Source organism: Triticum dicoccoides, chromosome 3A, assembly GCF_002162155.2.
Source record: "Triticum dicoccoides isolate Atlit2015 ecotype Zavitan chromosome 3A, WEW_v2.0, whole genome shotgun sequence".
Taxonomy (NCBI): Eukaryota; Viridiplantae; Streptophyta; class Magnoliopsida; order Poales; family Poaceae; genus Triticum; species Triticum dicoccoides.
The window spans coordinates 746900309-746906533 of NC_041384.1; the positions used below are offsets into that span (position 1 = coordinate 746900309).

General features: G+C 48.7%; 1 pseudogene; it reads right to left on the minus strand.

The window, feature by feature from the left end:
* Nucleotides 1–3927: 3927 nt before the first annotated feature.
* On the minus strand, nt 3928–5673 carry LOC119273249 (annotated as a pseudogene).
* Between the last annotated feature and the right edge of the window lie 552 nt (nt 5674–6225).

The following is a 6225-nucleotide window of genomic DNA, read 5'->3' on the forward strand; positions in this document are numbered from 1 at the left end:
CTCTATTCTGAGAACGACTAAGTTTCTGAGGAATAAACTCCCTAATACCAGCTAAATGTTTAATCTCCAAGACTAACTGACCATAAGCTGACGCCGCAGGGCATCCGTTGACAGGCAAGATAATGCTTCCGAGGAATCCGATTGCAACATCACCGGGGAGTCTGAGTGTTAGATGGCCAGGGCCATACCTTGCATCATCGCGTGTAGTTCTGCCTCAAGTGGCTCATTGCAATGGAAAATATATCTATATGCCGCAAATAAGATCACACCCTCACTATTCCTTAGAACCATCCCGGCCGCCGCGGAGTCATCCTCTGGGTGGAACGAACCATCAACGGACAGGGCCACCGTACCCTGCGCCGGTGCCGGCCAGGGCAACATGGGCACAACAGCTTTTTGGCGCAACGCCACATGGGGCACTGAAGGCATTTTTCCTTTGATAATATCCTTCGTTGGAAACTTGCCCGCTAGGTTAATAGATTTATAGTAACTATCCAAAAACTCAACCAATGCAGGCACGTGTGGAACTTCCTTGCCATGATAGAGGACATTACATATCTGCCAAATACGCCAAATCAGCATAATAACCATATCTCCAACCATCTCTGAATAGGAGTTAAAGAATGAGCATTAGCCATTCCTTCCCATTATTAATGAGGAGGTCGTCATCGGGAAGCGGCCACCTCCTGCGCATATTGATCCACAAGATCCTTGCCTGAGTGCAAGCGATCAAGGCATGAAAGGTATTCTCCTCCTCCACCCCACAGATAGGACATGGTGAACGAGTGGCCAGGTGCTTGTAATTCTTACACTGATGGGTAGCTAGAGTACCGGTAACCACTCGCCAAGCTGTAATCTTCATCTTTTGTGGCATGTTGGTCGACCAAATTCGGTTCCAAAGTGAGCGATTCCCATCCGGATTTGAGCTGGACGATCCATCACTAGTATGTGCTGGAAAAAATAGACATGTGTTGAATAAGAAAGAAACCAATGAAAATTGCAAAAGAAAAAAGAAAACCAGTAAAAAGCGGAAAAATGAAAAATAAAGAAAACCAATGCAAATGAATGGAAACAGTGAAACCCGAGAAAGAAACAAAGAGAAACGAGAAAGTAACGAAGAAGTAAAGCAAAAAACAAGTAAAACTGAGAAAGAAAGAAAGAAGTAAAAAAACGTGGAAAACGGAGAAAAAATAGAAAAAAATAATGGAAAACAAAGAAAACTGAGAGAGAAAATAATAGAAAAAAACTGGTCTAAACCAGTACGTCGACCGAGCGGCCTCAGTCAAGACGAATAATATAGTCACTGTAAGCGAGATATAGCATTCACATATATAGCTTGGCCAATCTCATATTTGGTGTTTCATGCACTTCTTCCTTGCTATTTGCCAAACGCGCACAACACAGTTTCGATCGATTTGTTTCCTCGGAAAAGCTAGCGAGCGAGGCAGCCAGCGGTTCGTTCAAATAAAAAAAGAGAGTTCCCTAAAAAAAATAAAAAAAAGGAGAGGGATCGCGTGAAAAAAGGAAGAAAAAGAGCCACCCCTCAACAAAAAAAAGGAAGAAAAGGAGCCATCAGCGATCGATCCGATTCTGACGGTTCCATCACGCAGACGCAGCCCTAGGCCGCCGACGCTCGATGCCGTACATGTATTCCCGCCTCTCAGTCGTCCCCTGGTAATTTCCTTACTATAATCCGGTTATGTACGCGGCAGATTTCAATTCTGGGGCCCCATCATCACGCCCCTTTGGCCTTTGCTCAGTTGATCTTCTCTCAATCCTCTGCAGACTCTAAGCGCTACGCTGCTGCCGTGCTTCATAGGCAGACGCACTCAAGTTCGATAGTCAGGATTCAGGAACTGAGGTATATATTCATATAATGTTGATACAATAAATTCCGTGGTTGCATAGCCGGCACCGTTCAATGATTGATCATTGATGCAGCAAACTGTTTTGTTTTCAGCATTGTGTGTGTTAATCATGTCGTCTAGCAACTGGACAAATTCATCTGGTAGCCATAAAAGAAAAAGGAAGAAGGAAGTAGATAAATTGATAAAATCATAGCGCACACATGTTCACAATTTTTTCAAGAAGAGTGATATTGGTGCTTCCACTGCTTTGATAAACTCAGATGACTAATAGGTGATCGTTGCCATAGGGGACAGACTATTGGGAATTCAGAACAAGAAAATGTCGACACCAACACCAGCGAGAACAAAGTAAGTGCCTCGGTAATTCATCAGATGCATAGGCACAAATTGCTACTGTTGATGAAATTTTTGGGCATGTGAGACAAGTAGATTGTTATACCAATATATCTGCTTATTGCATCTTATTTACTGTCCCCGTGACGGCCACATCGGCCGAAAGAAGCTTTTCGAAGTTGAAATTATTGAAGAATTATTTGAGATCAGCAATAACTCAAGAGAGATTAAATGGTTTGGCTACATTATGCATCGAGAAGAAATTATTGGATGAGATTGACATCAACCCCATCATAAGTGACTTTGCATCAAGGAGTGTTAGAAGAAAATTTTAAGGTAATTTCAGAGTATAAATTACTTGATAATCATACTGATTTTGGATGCATTTAAATGTTAAATGTTATTTGTAACCCTATATATATATATGTATATTCATTGATGTTACTATGATGTGTATACTAAGGGCCCCGAGTTTTAGGTTCGCCCCGGGCCCCCAAAAACTCAGGACCGGGCCCTGTGCTTAGCTGAGCGGGATCTCTCTTCGGGTTTAGCGAAGCTTCCCAAAGCTTACTATCCGATTTCAGGAAGCTTCCAGCCTGGTTTTTCGTTTTATATTGTCTGTTGCGTTAGTCCCTTTTTGTTCGTTCTTTAGTTTCTTCTTTTCCATTTTACCGTTCTTTTATAATTATTATTAATTTGTCACATTTTCTCTAATTTTGTTTTGACTTTTTTAGTTTTCACTCTTATTTTTTTCTTAATAATTGAACATTTTTTATAAATATTTCAATCAAGAACTTTTTCTTCAAATTGTAGCACTTTTCCAATTTTTGAGTTCATGAACTTAAAAATACATGAACTATTTTTGAATTCCCGGGCATTTTCAAATTCCCATGCTTGTTCCTATTTTGTGCTGTTTTAAAATTTGCAAGATTTTTTTTAAGTCCCTGAACTTTTTTTCCCAAATTTGTGAATTTTTCTGGTGTTCATGAAGTTTTTCCGAATCTTGATTTATTTATTAAAATTCGTATTTTTTCAAATTCACAAACTTTTCTTAAATTCACAAACTGTTTCTATGTTTGTGAACTTTTTCACAAACTCATGAACTTTTTTCATATACCCTTTTTTTGCATGAAACAAGGTGTTTGTCCGTGACTTTGTTTCAAAAAAAATCAAAAAATAGGTGTCTTTTTAGCAGCAACTTTTATTTACAGCGGTTAGCCAATGAGCATATGGGAAAAAGCGAGCAAGCAGGCTTCCGGGCGAAGCCACCAAGCTGTTCGCTCGCGATTGGGCATGTTAGAGAGCAAGGCCTTACAGGAATTGATCGATCATTTCTAGACCAAAACAGGACAGAAAAAGCTCAAGACATTCTATTTCTTGCACTTTTATTCACGAACATAGACATTTAATTTTGATGGTCGTAATGTAGCTAAATACTCTTGTGGAGCAGGCCGTTATTTTTCGCTGTGTATTCCCCACGACCAAAATCTTGTACCCAGGAGCATCTCTAAATCTTAATAAAGTCGGACGAGATTTCTCTCTAAAAAAAGGACAGAAAATACAACAGAAAAGAAAAGCACAAGTTTTGAAGCAGCAATCAACGGTTATAAAAATCGACTGACCCAAAATCAATTTTTTGGTAACTTTCATATAAGTATACATGTATAGCTTTCAATTCTTTCTATTTGCAAGAAAAAACTTTTAATTCTTGCTTTAATTGCTCCCTTCACTCAACTCCATCCACAGACACAGACGACCAAGGTTTGGCAACCAGAAGCAGAGGCGCCTTGAGACGCACGGAGAGGCCGTGCAGCTCGCTCATGTCCACCGGCGGCATCCTCCCGCCGGGCAGCTCCCAGTCGAAGCTACACACGAGGCTCGCCAGCGCCAGCTCGTTGGACAGCATAGCGAACCCGACGCCGGGGCAGCCCCTCCAGCCGGCGCCGAAGGGCAGGAACGCGAAGTCCTGCCCCATCTTGAGGCCGTCGTACCCGAGGAACCTCTCCGGCGCGAACTCCTCGGCGCGGCTCCCCCACGTCGCCGGGTCGCGGCCGATGGCCCAGGCGTGGATCAGGACCCGGGTGCCCGCCGGCACGTCGTACCCCAGCAGCCGCGTGTCCTCCACCGTCTCCTGCGGCAGGAGCAGCGGCGTCGGCGGGTGGAGCCCAGGGCCTCCTTCACCACCGCCTTCAGGTAGGGTAGGCGGGGCAGATGCTCCTCCGTCACGACGGCGCCGGCGCCCGGGCCGACCGCCGCGCGGACCTCGTCCTGTAGCTAGCGCATCTCGTGCGGGTGGTTGACGAGCTCCGCCATGGCCCATTCCAGCAGCGTGAAGGTGGAACCCGTGGCGGCGGCCAGCATGTCCAGGATGATGCCCTTGATGCTGCCCGTGTCCAGCTCTTCTGTAGAGTCCAGCATCACGTCCACGAAGTTTCCCTCCTCCCCGGTGGCCGCAGCCGCGCGGCGGCGCTGGCGGTGGTCGGCGATGACCCGCTCCAGCAATCCGTCCATGTCCTCGAAGACCCGACCCGCCTCGTCTTCTTCTCCAGCCCCGTGACGACGTCCACCCAACGCAGCCACGGCACCGTCTCTCCCTTGGGCACCGTGCCCAGCAGCTCCTCGATCTCGGCGAACACCTTCCTCAGCCTCGCGCCGCCGCGGCCGCCTCCTTCGACCCCGTAATCCGTGTCGCCGAACGTGCAGCGGGAGATGACCGTGTTAGAGTACACAATGAGGTTGTCGCTGAGGTTCTCGACGAGCGCGGACGCGGCCCAGGGACGCGACGCGGCGCGCGTTGAGCATGTGGGTGACGCAGACGCGGCGCGCCAGGCGCCAGTGCTCGCCGTAGGGCGCGAAGCCGATGCCGCCGGTGCCGTAGTAGAAGCGGTCGGCCATGAGGAGCCTGGGGCGGCTGGCGAAGTCGAGGTCGCGGGTCCTCATGGCCTCCTCCGCCGCGGCCGCGGAGCCGGCCACCACGGTGGGCACGCGCCCGAGCCGCATGTGCATGACCGGGCCGTAGGAGGCGGCCAGCGCCCGGAGGCTCCGGTGCGGCAGCCTCTGGAGTAGGTGGAGGTGGCCGATGACCGGCAGGCCCGTCGGCGATGGAGGCAGCCGCAGCTCGCCCTGCCTGGCCCTGGCGGCATTACGGCTGCGCTTCGAGTAGACGAAGACGGTGACGGCGAGGAGAAAGGCGAGGGTGGCCCGAGAAGGAGGAGGTCCTTCTTAATCACCGGATATACGGCGGTTGATAAGATGCCACACGCCCCGCCTCCCGTCTCGTTCATGCTTCTCCCCATGCCTCACCCCAAGAATTTTTTAGCTTGCAGTATTTTTGACCGGAGCGGGTGGTGCCGTACCCAACGAGTAGCATCGCATGGTCAAGATCCTGGCTGCATGTACCTTGATACTGGGCGAATTCTGCTACATTAACCGCCAATGCGACGGCGACGGGCTGGGCCGCCACCGCGCGCATCAAAGCTTCCTCGTCGTTTTGCGGGACAGCGGCCACCTCACCTCATCTATGGTGACAAATGGGTTCCTGTTTCAAACCCCAAATACGGGTGGTGAGCCTCTAAATCGAGACCTCCGCTATCAATGACGTAATGGAGGGCATGCATAGCTCGGCCCGGCACAGTCCAGGAGCTGCTGCGGAGACAAGGACATTAGTCTATGCACCCTAATGCCGTGGAGACCTTCGACGGCCCCTGCCGCCGCAAACGCCCAGCAACTACCACACTTCAGAGCCATCATGCATTTTTTAATCAATCATACACGGATCCTTATAAAAAGTGTTCAGAGATCAATGATGTCGAGTGTAGGTTCGGCTGAGCCATGGTTCAGTATAACATTTTCGCACACTTAATGCTTATGGGGTCTTGATGCTTCACGGGGGTGACCGCGCTCGCATGTAGATGTAGGCACCAATCTACATATGGTGGGAGGTCCATGAACTCACGATGACCGTGAGCCCAATCACCGGCCGGCATGGCGCCACAGGCAAACGCAAGAACGACAAAGAGGAACA